A 16,560-nucleotide genomic window follows, 5' to 3' on the forward strand; every position below is an offset into this window, starting at 1 on the left:
CAATCCACTCCAATATTCTTGCCTGGAAAAGCCCAAGGACAGAGGAGCCTGATGAGCCACAGTCTGTCTGGTCACAAAGAGTCACACACACCTAAGTGACTGACACTAGTACTACTACTACTATGTTTTATTTGGTAGGGATTTTTAGGACTTTAAGTCTGAGAGAGCATCTCAAGTAACCCTAAGATACCTGCTCTGAGGAGGTGATGGGAGGAGCCAGGTTATATAGAAGCTTTGCAACAAAGAGAAGATAGTCTGAACATCAAAAGATTATTGTCAGTTAAAGAAGATCAGATATGCCAAGTTCCCCAGTGGCTCAGTAGTAAAGAATCCACTTGCAATGCAGGAGACTTCCAGGAGATGTGGATTTGATCCCTAGTCCAGGAAGATCCTCTGTAGTAGCAAATGACAACCCACACCAGTATTCTTGCCTGGGAAATCCCATGGACAGAGGAGGCTGGTGGACTGCAGTCCATGGGGTCTAAAAAAGAGTCAGATGTGACTGAGTGACTAAACAACAACAACAATAAGGAATTTAGTGTTTTTCTACATAGGGGAAGATGCAAGAGTCTGGGCTTAGTGAAATCACTCCTTTCATATGTGCGTCATCTATCTGAGGCCAGTGCTTTTCATATCCTGAGCTTTGTTGGGGTTCACCATAGGGAGTGGCTGCAGCCTGATGGCTACTAGATCACAGATATTCTTCTCCTTTCTGAGTACCCTTAGAGCTCATCAGCTTACATTGGAGGGCTGCAATCACTGATGACAATGACATCCTTGTTTACTGATATGGCAAGAAATAATCCATTTCTCAGGTTTCTATCAGTCCCAGATTTTTTTTTTTTTTCCTGTACATGTCAAGTAGCACCCTAATAGACTGTTGAGCTCTGCCAACTACAGGGGGCTCTGGTTATCTCCCACCATTATAAGTTTTAAGCTTCCCTTTGTGTCTGATGGAACACTGATATCTGGCCTCTGAGATCCCATTTTTCTCTATGAGATCAGTGAACTTGATTCTATCCACTACTTCTTGCTTTCATTTCTGGTACACAGATGATTTTTGTAGAGTCCTCTAATGATACTGATCCCCCACCCACACTTCTCCAAATTTTAAATGTTTTACTGAAAGTGGCATATTCCAGCCCCTCTCTGGGTGGTACTGCACATGAGGTAGAGGTCAAAATCAGAGTGAAGGACTGAGTTGAAATATTAACATTTTTATTTCTTACCGCATTTGAATTTTCAGAATATGAATCTCTCTGGGTCTTCAATTCATAAAATTCCATTGGTGATAGTAGAGAGAAAACCCATTTATTTATTTTTGTAGTCTCAATTAAAATGCAAATATTTTTGAAATATGCTACACAGTGTTCCTGAAAATGTGATTCAGGAACTATTTGCATCAAAATTATCTAGAGGCATTTATATTGAACTGGAGGGTCCTGGGCTTCACACAGGGACAATTGAATCAAATCCCCTAGAGAATATTTGTGGTGATATGCATTTTAACAAAAATTTAAGATGATATTTCTGCATACCAAAATGTGAGATATCATCATATGGAGAAAGTTAGCATTCATAGTAAGAATTCAGAATTGCATTAACTGTCCAAATCAGAATTCTCATGTTGCATTAGGAGAAATTAGGTTCAAGAAAGAGCCAAAAGGTGTCATGTTGTCTGAATATCTCCCTCTTCTTTGGGTCATGAAATAAATTCAAGATGTTTGCACTATCAATTCACATTATGTTTTTACCTCTCATCATATATGTTCCTCTTTTCACCTCTAAACAGCACAGTGGTTCGAAGACACTTGCCAAGCTCTTTCTCAAGATGGGAGTTGAATTTCTTAAAATAGTATTGACAGCTAATTTAAAGTGAGACTTGACCTAAAATGACAGAATTATGGAGTAGGTGACACATTAGTGGTAGAATCAGGAACTGAAGTTGAGATTGAGTGAGGTTTTGGGATATGGCCAGGTCCAGCAGTGTCATGCACACCTCTTCAGTACTCATCATTTCTCTTCAAGCCAAGTGCTTCCTACTACCAGCCTGTCTGCATGAGGGCTCTCATTAGAAGTGGTAGGAATTTAATGCCCTTCCAGCAGCACTCAACCAATGATGCATGGAGTTGAGGGATAAGTAGATAAGCTTCCTCACACCATAAATGCAGCATCACTGAGGCACATTGTATATGGTCTCTCAAAGGTCCAATGTAAGTGGATCTCCAGTAGTCCACAGTGGTTACCTGCTTTAATCTAGCATATATCCACTAACTTTCCTTCCTTGGCTTACTACTTACCTCCCTTAAGTGTATTTCTTGAATGATTACATTGAAAAATATTATAAACATTTATATATTCTAATGGTTTCCACATATATTAGGGTTTAATATAATATTTATGATATTTTTACAGGTGTATAATGTATTAATAATATTTATTGTCAATACCCAAGGAAATGTTAATTATATTTGGGGAAGGATTTATAATTGCTTTTGCACTTTGATCTCATCATTCCTTCAGTTATTTATTTAAACACGGTTTTTAGAAAATTTTACCAACTGAAAAAATATTTTTCCACAGCTGGCTCTATTTATGTGGTAATCTTATTTCCCTTACGTGTTATAATAATTTTCATCTCATTCAAGTTTGTCAGTGACTTGATCCTGAAATAAAATAACTTCTTTCCCATAAGCTGTGAAACACCATCATGAATTGCACTGCAATTAGAATGTGTGCCTTTTGCTATCTGCTGATGTTTTTGCATGCTCACTTTGAACCAATTTTACCATTTATTTACAAATCTTTTCTACCAAGCAATCATTGAAAAGTTATTACAATGTTTTACATTTCAATTAACTTCTCAAGCCTGCAAAGTGAAAGTTAAGAAGCAGAGTGTGTTTTTGTTAGATTTTGAGTCATACATAATAGTACATTTTGAATGTATTCTATTCAGGTTAACAAAGGGCAGAAAATACATGAAAAAATTTACTTCTCTCCTTTTTACAAAATTAATAAAGGTAATTACAGTGAAATCTTTTAAGCATTATTTCATTTTAGTTTTGGAAGAGTGATCTTAATTTTCTAAAACAAAGGATTGTTTTTGGTAGTAAAGGTTAAATTTTAAGACATAAGATATATGTATTAGCTATCAATTGATACAAAGTGCTCCCCAAATTGCAAATACATTGTTGAAAACCATAAAAATTCACTACCTAACATAGATTTTGAGGCTTAGGAATCCAGCTGTAGCTTATGACTTATCTTTCTGAGTCAGAGTTGTCATGAAGTTGCAGGTAAGGCTTTTGCTGAGGCTTCATCATCTGAACGCTCCTTGGCTCACTTGTCTGTCAGTTGATACTGGCTGGTGGTCATTGACTCAGTTTCCCACCATTCAAGTTTTCCTTCCACAAGTGTTCTGAGGACCTGCCAGTTGTTCTCCTTAAAAGTGAGCAGTATGGTTTCATTGGCATTTCCCTAGCAACCACTGATGCTGAGTATCTTTCTGTGTGCCATTTGTAAAATATATCTTCTTGGAAGAAATGTCTATTCATCTTCTGGTTATACAACAGTTAACCCATTTACCTACTAAAGAGCACCTTTGGCTGCTTAAGAGTTTTGGCATTTATGAACAAAATTCCTATAAACCATGTGCAAGTTTTGTGTTGTCGTTGTTGTTTTGAGTGACTAAGTCGTGACCCCATGAACTGCAGCACACCAAGCTTCCCTGTCTTTCACCATCTCCAAGAGTTTGCCCAAATTCATGTCTGTTGAGCTGGTGATGCCATCTAACCATCTCCTCCTTCCAATGAGTCAGCCCTTCGCATCAGGTGGCCAAAATGTTGGAGCTTCAGCATCAGTCCTTCCAATGAGTGTTCAGGGTTGATTTCCTTTAGGATTAACTAGTTTGATCTCTTTGTTGTCCAAGAGACTCACAAGAGACTTCTCCAGCACCACAATTTGAAAGCACCAATCCTTTGGGGTTCAGTCTTCTTTGTGGTCCAACTCTCACATCCAAACATGACTACTGGAAAAACCATAGATTTGACTATACAGACATTTGTCGGTGAAGTAATGTCTCTGCTTTTTATACACTGTCTAGGTTTGTCATAGCTTTTCTACCAAGGAGCAAGTGTCTTTTAATTTTGTGGCTGTAGTCACTGTCCACAGTGATTTTGGAGCCCAAGAAAATAAAATCTGTCACCATTTCCAATTTTCTCTATTTGCTGTGAAGTGATGAGATCAGGTGCCATGATTTCACTTTTTTGAATCTTGATTTTAAAGCCAGCTTGTTCACTCTCCTCTTTCACACTTATCAAGAGGGTCTTTAGTTTGTCTTTGCTTTCTGCCATTAGAGTGGTATCATCTGCACATCTGTGGTTGTTGATATTTCTCCCAGCAATCTTGATTCTAGCTTGTGATTCATCCAGTCCAGCATTTTGCATAATGTACTCTGCATATAAGTTAAATAAGCAGGATGACAATATACAGGCTTGATGGTGTGGACATCAGTTTTCAACACATTGGAGTAAGTATCAAGGAATCTGATTGTAGGATCATATGGTAAGAGTATGTTCAGCTTTCTAAGAAACTTTTAGAGGGTCTTTCCAAAGAGGCTATGCCATTTTGCATTTCTACCAGCAATGAATAAGAGTTCTTATTGCTCTATCGTTGTTAGCATCTGTTTTCAGTGTTTGGAATTTGGCCATCCTGATAGGTGTGTAGGAGTATTTTATTAATGTTTTAACTTGCATTTCCCTGATGACATATTATGTGAGCTATATTTTGATATGTTTATTTTCCATCTGCATTTCCTTGGTGAGGTTTCTGTTCAGGTCTTTGACCTATGCTTTATTCAAGTTCTTTTTTTCCTTATTATTGAATTTTAAGAATTTGTTACATATTTCAGATAACAGTGTTTATCAGATTTGTCTTTTGAAAATGTTTTCTGCAAGTATTTACTTTGTCTTCTCATTCTCTTGAGATTATATTTCACAAATAGAATTTTTAAAATTTTAATTAGTTAGTAATTCAAACTACAGCACGATTGCACTCATTTCACATGCTAGCAAGGTCATGCTCAAAGTCCTTCAGGCTAAGCCTCAACAATATGTCAAAAATAGCTTCCAAACGTGCAAACTCGATTTAGAATAGGCAAAGGAACCAGAGATCAAATTTCCAACATCCATTGGATCATAGAAAAAACAAGAGAATTCCAGGAAAACATCAACTCTTGCTTCATCGACTATGCTAAAGCCTTTGACTGTATGGATCACAACAAACTGTGGAAAACTTTTCAAGAGATGAGAATACCTGATCATCTCACCTGCTCCCTGAGAAACCTGTATGCAGGAAAAGAAGCAACAGTTAGAATTGGACATGGAACAACATACTGGTTCCAAATTGGGAAAGGAGTACACCAAGGCTATATATTGTCACCCTGCTTATTTAACTTATATGCAGAGTACCTCGTGTAAAATGCTGGGCTGGATGAATCACAAGCTGGAATCAAGATGCCAGATAAGTATCAGCAACCTCAGATATGCAGAAGACACCTCCCTTATGGCAGAAAGTGAAGAGGAACTAAAGAGCCTCTTGATGAAGGTGAAAGAGAAGAACGAAAAAGCTGGCTTAAAACTCAGTATTCAAAAAAGTAAGATCATGGCATCTGGTCCCATCACTTCATGGCAAATAGATGTGGAAACAATGAAAAAAGTGACATACTATTTTCCTGGACTCCAAAATCTCTGCAGATGGTGACTGCAATCATGAAATTAAAAGAAGCTTGCTCCTTGGAAGAAAAGCTATGACAAATCTAGACAGCAGCATTAAAAAGCAGAAACATTACCCTGACAACGACGGTCTGTATAGCCAAAGCTATGGTTTTTCCAGTAGTCATATATGGATGTGAGAGCTGGACAATAAAAAAGACTGAGGACTAAAGAACTGATGCCTTCAAACTGTGGTGCTGGAGAAGACTCTTGAGAGTCCCTTAGGCAACAAAGAGATCAAACCAGTCAATCCTAAAGGAAATCAACCCTGAATATTCATTGGAAGGACTGATACTGAAGCTGAAGCTCTGATACTTTGACCACCTGATGCAAAGAGTCAACTCATTGGAAAAAAGCCTGATTCTGGGAGAGACTGAAGGCAGGAGGAGAATGGGAGGACAGAGGCTGTGATGGTTGGATGTCATCACTGACTCAATAGACATGAATTTGAGCAAACGGGAAATAGTGAAGGACAGGGTAGCCTGGTGTGCTGCAGTCCAAAGGTCGCAAAGAGTTGGACACAACTGGACAAGTGAACAGAAATAGCAGTATCAATGATTTCTTCCACAGATAGTGCTTTTAACATTGTATCAAAAAAGCCATTGTTGTATGAATGGTCATCTAGGTTTTATCCTGTTATTTTCTAGGAATTTTATAGTTTTGAATTTTATATTTAGCTAAATGATTTCTTTGAGTTAATTTATATGAAGGGACAATGTTTTTATCTAAAGTCTTTTTTTTTTTGCATGTGGATATCACAGTTGTTTTTATTTGTTGAAACAGTTGTACTATTTGTTGAAAAGACTATCTCTGCTCAATTGTATTGCCCTTGTTTATGCATGTCTATTTCTGTGCTCTCTATCATGTTCCACCAATCTGTTTGTCTGTTCTTTTGCCAATACCACACTGCCTTGATTAATGTAGCTTTATTTTAAGGCTTGAAGTTGGATAGTGTCAGTACTCCAACTTTGTTCTTTAATTATTTGTTGTCTATTCTGAGTCTTTTGCCTCTTAATATAAATTTTAGAATGAGTTTGTCAATGTTCACAAAATAACTTGCTGAGATTTTGACTGGGATTTCATTGAGTCTATAGTCTCAATCTGCAAAGAACTGACATCTTGACAACATTGAGTTTTTCTGTCTCTAACATGTGGTATCTCTCCATTTATTCAGTTCCTTGATTTTGTTCATCACAGGTTCATAGTTTTCTTCATATACATGTTACATATAATTAGATTAATTCCTAATCATTTCACCTTGGGAGGCACTGGGTATCTTGTTTTTAATTTCAAATTCCATATTTATTTCATGTATTTAGAAAAACAAATGATTTTTATATATTAACCATATATCTTGAACCTTGCTACAAACACTTATTAGATCCAAGAGTTCTTGTCAATTCAGATTTTCTACATTGAAAAATCATGTCATTTGAAAACAAAGTACTCCTTCTACATTTAGTCAGGCTTGTCTTGAGTCTAGGAAGCAGTGTAAGGTCTATTGCCTTCTCAAATCTTTGTGAGCAGCTGTCTTGCCCTGGTTTTCTCCTCTTATACTCACATTAATATTTTAATGTCCCAAGTAAATTCTTCTCAGCTTTTTCTCCGAGGTAAAGACAGTCTATGATATATTTCAGCTGTAACCTCTTGCCACAGGAGTCTGAAGGTTGCTGTCTTGCAGTGTTTTTGAGTATTGACCACTTCTTTTATGGCCTGATTTCTGATTTAGAAGAAATAGATATTAGCAGCTCAGGTCACTCCCACAAATAGGGCCTGGGTATGTTAGAACAGACAGACAAGGTAACTTGCAAATAATATCTGTTCCTTTTTCTCCAGAACTGTGGATCAGAGTTCCACTCTGGGAATGTAATCTTCCCTCTTCAAGAGTGTTGTCACATTCAGGAGAAATAGGGAAAGAGACTGTCAAAATTCCACAAAACTTATTCAAAACTTTGAATTTGCCTTTTTCTTGATTCCTTTGGTTGCTATAAACCTTTGACTTTCTTTCAGACTTCTGACACAGTTGATTCTGATAGTGTTTGTATATTTTTCAATGTTTCTATCAGAAATTAAGTTTGGAGCTGCCTACTGCACTATTTTTCTAGACTCACTTATATTGTGTTTGCTGTATGCTTCTGGGTGTACAACCAATCTTGGTACAATATTAAAAGAGACTGAAAATGATGTTAATATCAGGAGGCAGGGAGATTGTGGACCAATGTGAAAGCTGTCTATCACAAGCTAACTTTTATTTCTTTGAGAGGCTTTGAGAGAGAGAGAAATAAGACTAGTTAATCCACTAGAAGTTTTTGCAATTTTTTTTTTTCATTCTGGGTTTCAAAATCTTAGCTTATAAAATTAGCAACAATTCACTTAGTTCAAGTATGTGAACAAGTGAAAACATGTACATACACTGCATCCATGTAATAAATTATAGAAAAATTATTTAATTAAGCAATGTATGAAAATGACCTCATCATTCATCATCTCAGGAAGAAATAAGACACATTAAAAGCATTGATTGAAGACAGATATTGAAGTAACTTTTATCAAAGTTTGAAAAGAGTTGGGCAAACAGATGGCTGAATACCAGGTTAACAGTAGTAGCAGAAGGCCAATGCCACATCAAGGTTTGAGATGAATAAGGAGGAAATTTTGTAACCAGAAATGAGAATTCCACAGTCAGGAGTGGAAGTAACATGCTAGGAATTATGGCTTTTGGGAAAGAATGCAATCACTGCCAAACCACAATATAATAAGTAAATAACAACAGAATAGTTCCTCAAACCGACTGTCCTTCAGTGTTCTGATCTCCAAGCTGCACCCACTACTAGCCAGTGCTAAGCTAAAGCCAGAGTGAAATTGAGCCAGATTGATATAATCCATAAAGTTCAGTTTTTCATGACATGGATCAAAGTGGAAGAGAACAGATGATACGTCTGAGAGTATAAACAGAATATTCAGCATAATTTAAGTTGACTTCCCTACACACAATACAGCAAAATGTAATTTTACTAAGATATTGAAAAACAGGTAAGCAAGTAGAACAAGTAGAAAGAAGCCCAGTGAGGGCTAAATGTGAAAAGAAATATGGCTTAAATACCTGTTAGCCTAAAGTTAGTCCATTGATTTCCCTCTTCCAGACAATGTGAAGATTAAATTTTGGTCAGTTAAATGAAAGATAGAATCATAAAAGAACAGAAAATTTACTGAGATCTAGCACTACTATTCCCAGTACAGTAAGCAAAGAGACATGCCTAGTGCTGGTCCACACACACACACACACACACAAACGGCAATTTATTGAATGCTGCAACCTTCCAGAAAATACAGGAAAACTTTAATAAAATCACACCATATAGCATCACATAATGATCACTGCCAAGGTATTTGCCAAAGGTATTTCAATAAAATCATTCTAAGCAAGCTCAAATGAAGTACTTTATATTTGCAACCTCAGCTGTTCTGATGTGAGCCAGGGATAGATTATGTAGAATGGATAAACTGCACACCCCAAAGGTTATATCAGAAAGGTTGTATTTTCAGCCGAGCACCAAGGTATTGCCACTTATAATTCCTGATAGGTACTTGGAGTGCAGCTAAACTACCTTGCAGGTCACATTAAAGGCCATGTGATATTTCTTGTAACTCTCTAGCCACCTATGTTCCCTTTCATTCTTCTTCATAAACCCTCTTCCTCTGCCTCAGCTCTCAAAATTTAAAGTAGTCCTGGGATTTCATTCTGCCTATTTCTCTTTTCAACATACGCATGCCATGTACGAACAATATAATCAATTTTCATATTTTCAGTTTTTTATGCTTTGATAATTCCCAAATGTTTACCTCATGTTGTCATTTTCCTCTTGAGCTCCAGACCCAAAACTTTCATTTACTGACTGGACACCTGCCCTTAGACCTCTCAGGGTTATTTTAAACTCCACAGAGCTCTACCATTCTGCAGAAGTCTGGTTCTGTGGTTTGCCCACACATAATCAATCTCTAAACTTGTGTCATTATTTTAAAACTTGCTAAAGTTATAGTTTTATACTGAACAGAATTCTCATAGTATACCCTCACTGTTACTGTGAAATCATAATCATTGATTGTAAGACACCATGTAAAACATAGGTCTACTTTGGTTCCTCACAGACACAGTGGCTCCTAGTCTAATTAGTTTTGTTTTTGCTTGGTTTCATTTTGATTTGCTTGTGTTTTTAAAATTGGTTTGAGAAATTCTAGGAGCTCTGATGATCCTATAGTCTGGTGCAGATTTGTTTTCTCCTCTTTCCCAAATAACTTCTTTCTGCATTTTCTTCTAATCTCTATCCAAAAAGAAGTTTCTATTTTCTACCAGGCTTTAATACTGAGGGCAACTATCTTGACTTAAACCAGCTCTGTGAAGGTTAAAGTTTTGCCAGGTATTAAGAACTGGTTTTACCCACTTCCTAATCAGAGTCATTGACCTCTTGACCTATTCTTCTTTCTAGGCCCCAAATTTTGGAATGGACATCCTGAGCACATTAATTTGAATTTTGTGGACTATGGAAATAATGGGCTTTTTTGGTGGCTCAGACAGTAAAGAATCTGCCTGCAATGTGGGAGACCCAGGTTCAATCCCTGGGTCAGGAAGATCCCCTGCAGATACATCACTCCAGTATTCTTGCCTGGAGAATTCCATGAACAGAAGAGCCTGGTGGGCTACAGTCCATGGGGTCTAAAGTAGTCACATGCAACTTATACACACACACACACACACAAAATAAACAATTTTTCCGTTGGTGTCAAAACCAGGTTATTTTTCTGCATCCTTTCCTCTTATCTCCTTAATTGAGGCCATTTTTTCTTAATCTTGGATATTCATTAACATCTGTTGAGCTTTTTGTTACTCACCTGCAGACCAATGAGAATGGCTAATACATACAGCTGGGGACAACTACTTCCCAGAAACACATTTGACCTCTTTTCTTAGATATTTCTAATATTTGCTCAAAAAAATCACTTTCACACTGAGGACTAACCACTTCAACATGTTCAGTTTAGTTCAGTTCATTTCCTCAGTCATGTCTGACTCTTTGCAACCTTATGGACTGCAGCACTCCAGGCTTCCCTGTCCATCCCCAACTACTGGAGCTTGTTCACACTCATGTCCATTGAGTCAGTGATGCCATCCAACCATCTAATCCTCTGTCATCCCTTCTCCTTCTGCCTTCAATCTTTCCCAGTGTCAAGGTCTTTTCCAATGGGTCAGTTTTTCACATCAGGAAGCCAAAGTATTGGAGTTTCGTCATCAGCATCAGTTCTTCCAATGAATATTCAGGACTGATTTCCTTTAGAATTGACTGGTTGAATCTCCTTGCAGTCCAAGGGACTCTCAAAAGTCTTCTCCAACACCACAGTTCAAAAGCATTAATTATTCGATGCTCAGCTTTCTTTACAGTCCAACTCTCGCATCCATACATGACTACTGGAAAAACCATAACTTTGCCTAGATGGACCTTTGTAAACAAAGTAATGTCTCTGCTTTTTTATATGCTGTCTAGGTTGGTCAGAGCTTTTCTTCCTAGGAGCAAGTGTCTTCTAATTTCATGGCTGCAATCACCATCTACAGTGATTTTGGAGCCCCAAAAAATAAAGTCAGCCACTGTTTCCACTGTTTCCCCATCTATTTGCCGTGAAGAGATGGAACCAGATGCCATGATCTTAGTTTTCTGAATGTTGAGTTTTAAGTCAACTTTTTCACTATTCTCTTTCACTTTCATCAAGAGACTCTTTAGTTCTTCACTTTCTGCCATAAAGTTGGTGTCATCTGTATATCTAAGATTATTGATATTTCTCCCAGCAATCTTGATTCCAGCTTGTGCTTCATCCAGCCTGGCATTTCGCATGATATACTCTTCATATAAGCTAAATAAGCAGGGTGACAATATACAGCCTTGACATACTCCTTTCCTGATTTGAAACCTGTCTGTTGTTCCATGTCTGGTCCTGTTACTTCTTGAGCTGCATACATATTTCTCAGGAGGCAGGTAAGGTGGTCTGGTATTCCCATCTCTTGAAGAACTGTCCACAGGTTGTTTTGATCCACACAGTCAAAGTCTTTGGCCTAGTAATAAAGCAGAAGTAGATGTTTTTCTGGAACTCCCTTGCTTTTTCGATAATATAACAGATGTTGGCTATTTGACCTCTGGTTCCTCTGCCTTTTCTAAATCCAGCTTGAACATCTGGATGTTCACGGTTCACGAACTGTTGAAGACTGGCTTGGAGAATTTTGAACATTAATTTGCTAGCATGTGAGTAAAATATCACATATTCTAACACTTCTGGGCAACCTCTCTATCCCTCTTTCTAAATCATTTCCAATAGCATTTGTTACCACTTGACAATTGTTTGTTTCTGCACACTCTCTTTCTCGTATTATGTACAATCTATGAGAGAGAAATTTAGATGTTTTTCCTTCATCGTCTGTTAGCAGTGTTAAAGTAGTGCTTGGCAAATAGACTCACTAAATATTACTGGAAAAAGTGAATGATCATATACAAGTTGCAGTGTGTAACTAGACTGGTAGTATCTAAGGCTCGTGGAAGTTTCTGGATGCTAGAGTCTGGCTCAATGAACTGGACCTCTGTGACTTCTGTCATCTACCTTTGGAATGTTCTTTTGCTAGTTTTAAGGGGAAAATATCTCTTCATTCCACTTCTTAAATCATAATATCTATACCTAAGAATATTCTTTCCCCTCCTAAGTTTTCTTTAGGACTTGAACATTTAGAACTTAATAGCCAAAAGTTTTGCTATGTCTTTTTTTTTTTTACTCTGTATGTATTTCCAAATATATACCAAGCAAATCAAAGCTATCCTGCTGAAAGGAAGGTAAAGAGAGGAAATAACACACTCATAAAAATGTATACAAGTAATTTCAAAATATCACCCAGCCACACATATGTGTAATGATGGGTTCACATAGATTATTCGAGATACTGATATAAAATAGTAAAACATACTCAGTACCAGACTCTACTTCTTCTTAATAGGTCATTAGCATGTATATTTTAAATTGCAATTTATAGTGTAAAAGTCGTTAACATCATTTTAGAAACTATTTAGAAATATTCCTCATAAAGCAGAAGATAATATTAACAGCAGCAAATGGTTGTTATTGACAATTTGATAAGCAAACACAGGCAAGCCGACCTTGTCTTTTAGTACGAAGACAAGTAGTTAAGGATCACAAAATACCATTAAGATTGGTGCAGCAATAAATTATTATTTTATTATTTGGCAGAAATTCCAAGACACAAACAGAAATGAACTTGTGTTACAGAGAGTGTGCTCACTGGACAACAGTTGGAAATCTAGGGAAATTGTCCTCTCCATGTGTTGCATTGTCCATATGGAATTGCCATTTCACAAATTTACTGAAGCAATTATGCTCTAAAATCTGGATTTATATAAATTCAGGCATTTCATATAGTTGATGATATTTGGGGAGCTTATTTAGCAATTGACAGTTGAGGGGCAAATGGGGGAAGCATAATAGTAAGTCAGCATTAATTTTATCAACTTCTGGAGATCTACTTTCAACATTTTTTATATGTCTGCCAAACTTTTGATAAGCCATATTACACATTTATTCATTCATTTAATGAGTTTATACAGTCATGAACAATGGACTTTTTAGATGTTTACACAAATTATGCCAACATTTTCATGCCATGACAACTTGTTGCTGTTTGTTATTGTTTTTATTGTTTGGCCACTGAGTAGTGACTGACTTTTGCAACCCCATGGACTATAGCCCACCAGGCTCCTCCGCCCATGGGATTTCCCAGGTACAAATACCGGAGTGGGTTGCCATGTCCTCCTTCAGGGGATATTCTTGACCCAGAAATTGAACCCATGTCTCCTGCAATGGTATGCAGATTCTTCACCACTGAACCACCAGGGAGGCAAGCCATGACAACTAGTAGGAAGAAAATCATCTAATAAAAATTAGGACGTTTATCAGTAAATTCAATAAGGTAGACTAAATAAGATATTTCAGCTCGTTCTTAGATTTACTGTTTGCTTTCTGATAGAGAAATGATACAAAACCATGAATATAAAAAGCACATGTCTACATATTATATTTATTACCATGAAATTATAAATAATCATAATACTTTACTACATTACATATTTTACAAATAATATATTATGATAATGTATAATAATGCATTATAACAGAAAATATTAAAGAGCTAAATACATAACATATATTCAAAGAGAAATTTTTTCAGTCATTAAGAGGCAGAGGTTAAGATACCTAATCCATTTAAATTTATTATAATAATGTTATATAATTTTAATCTAGAAGACCATGTTCATTGCATCCAAGATAAAACTTGTTTAATCTGATTTTTGGAAAGATGATTAATTCAAGGGATGGGGAAAGGAACTGGAAGAAAGCATCATTTGCATAACTATTTCAAACTCAGATTTCAAATTTATCACATTAATTGTGATATAGTTCTATGGACTACTACAAAGGTTCTACATGAGAATATGTGCAAAAATTCCAGAAGAGATTTTGTAAAGGCAAATTTTCATACTTCATCCCCAGATGTACTAATGCACTAAACCCAGAAATCTGAATCATTTAGAAGGTATGGAAATGTTTGACAGATGCCTGATATGAGTAAATATACCTAGCAAGGTAGAAATAAATAGTAAAAGAACAATATAATGAAATATATCTAAATTCTAGAACACATAACTACAAAAATATTGGAAAATATTATTCAGATCTATACACACAAATATTTATGCAAATACATATGTAAAATAGATCTAAATGTTTATTTATGGGTGCATAGATATGTAGATTAATATATTCTGAAAATGTATAAAGTTCAATAATCTTATGGATACTACTCTTTTTAAATATTAGGTCAGTAATACTATTTTTAAATAGAAATGAAATAAGACAATGTTAAAGGAAATTTTGAACTTCAGATATACATATGTGTATGTACGTAAACATATATGAATATCACATATATATCTACATATCTATGTCAAATGTTAGTAAAAATTTGCCAAAAATATGGAATCATGTGGTTGGAATCTGCCTTTTTAACTGGCACTTCTTATAATTTTGACATATATAATTTTTAAAAAAGTGTGTAGGGGCTGTGTAGCCTATCTGAAAGCAGAGAACCCATGTTAATATCCTTGTGAAACAATCCCACACCCTAAATCAATAAAATAAAAGTTAATGCTATAGTTTGATTTTAGTTCTAAATTCCAATTGCAATTAGGTAAAAGGGTACAAATGTCCCGTTATAAAATAAACAAGTTCTGGGGATCTAATGTACTGTATGGTGAGCATAGTGTATTATGTACATGAAAGTTGCTCAGAGGGTAGATTTCAAATGTTCTCACCACAAATAAAAGGGGTAACTATGTGATGTTATGAAGGTGTTAAGTTCATGTATATTTGAAATAAAAATCCTTTATCAGATGTTTTTTGCAAATATTTTCTCCCATTCTGTGGTTTGTCATCTCATTCTCTTAAAAGCATCATTCACAGAAGTTTTAATTTTAATAAAGTGCAGCTTATCACTTATTTCTTTCAAACATTACTCCTTTGGGATTTTATCTAAAAATCAATGCCAGGTCATCTAGAATTTCTTGTATACCATTTTCTAGGAGTTTCATAGTTTTTCATTTTACTATTAGGATTATGATCCATTTTGAGTTACATATAACTTATCAGTGCCTTTAAATAATTTTTTCACGACTCAGGATTTCACTTGATAAATGATTTTTTGTCCATCCAAAATACATCAATGATTGGAGCATGTTTCATTTTTTTCTGATTCTTTTCAGTTTTTATTAAAATATGCTATATAACTGTCTTATTTCTTGTCACCGTATTTTCAAGTTGCTATGGCTACTTTACTAATTTACAGTCATAATTCTGATTTAATATGAATTGAAATAATTTCCTTTTTTAATGAATTAGTTTTGTAGTCAAAACCAAAGCGACACTAAGCTTTAGAAAGAAATTTATATTTTAGAAATTCGTTTTCATTCAGTTTAATAATTTTGTATAATTTGTCAAAGGCTGTCTTTGAACATATCTTGCCTTCTTTTGTTGCTTGTTGCAACTTCTATACATTTTGTATGAGATAAAATATATTAAAGTATTCTTTTGAAATGACATTCAGCTTTATAAATTTAATTCCTATGAAACCAATCAGTCTATTTTCAGGAGAGTCAGCATAAGAGGTAATCGCAACTAAGTGATTTTTGAAAATTAAGAAAGAAGCTATTCTATTTGTACATCATGACTTTTCTGTAGCTAATATATTATATTAGACAGTACAATTTTGCCATAAAAACTAATAAGCAGCATAAATTATGTAGCTATGCTAAGTAAAATTATAAAGTACCTCAAAGCGTATTAATCTTTGGAAAAGATTAAAGGAATTTTTACATTCCTCAAAGTAAGTTATTTTAATGTGTTTTATTTTTACCTTAGCATACTTTATCACATCCTTTGCTGATAGATTTGCCATCATTTTATATTCTCAAAACATGTTTTTATAAATAAAAAGAAGAAAAATATGTTATTTTACTTATGCTGAGTAAAAGATAACAACATTGAAAGTCCAAATCACTGTGGTCAAATTTTCAAGCTATTTAAATAAGCTAAATGCAAACATCAGAGTGCACGGTCCAGATTCAACCATAACATTCCATTAGTTTCATATTTTCCTTTTTCTTTTTAATTTTTAAATAAAAAGAAA

This window comes from Giraffa tippelskirchi, chromosome 8 (assembly GCF_054371585.1).
Source record: "Giraffa tippelskirchi isolate mGirTip1 chromosome 8, T2T-mGirTip1v1.2.pri, whole genome shotgun sequence".
Classification (NCBI taxonomy): domain Eukaryota; kingdom Metazoa; phylum Chordata; class Mammalia; order Artiodactyla; family Giraffidae; genus Giraffa; species Giraffa tippelskirchi.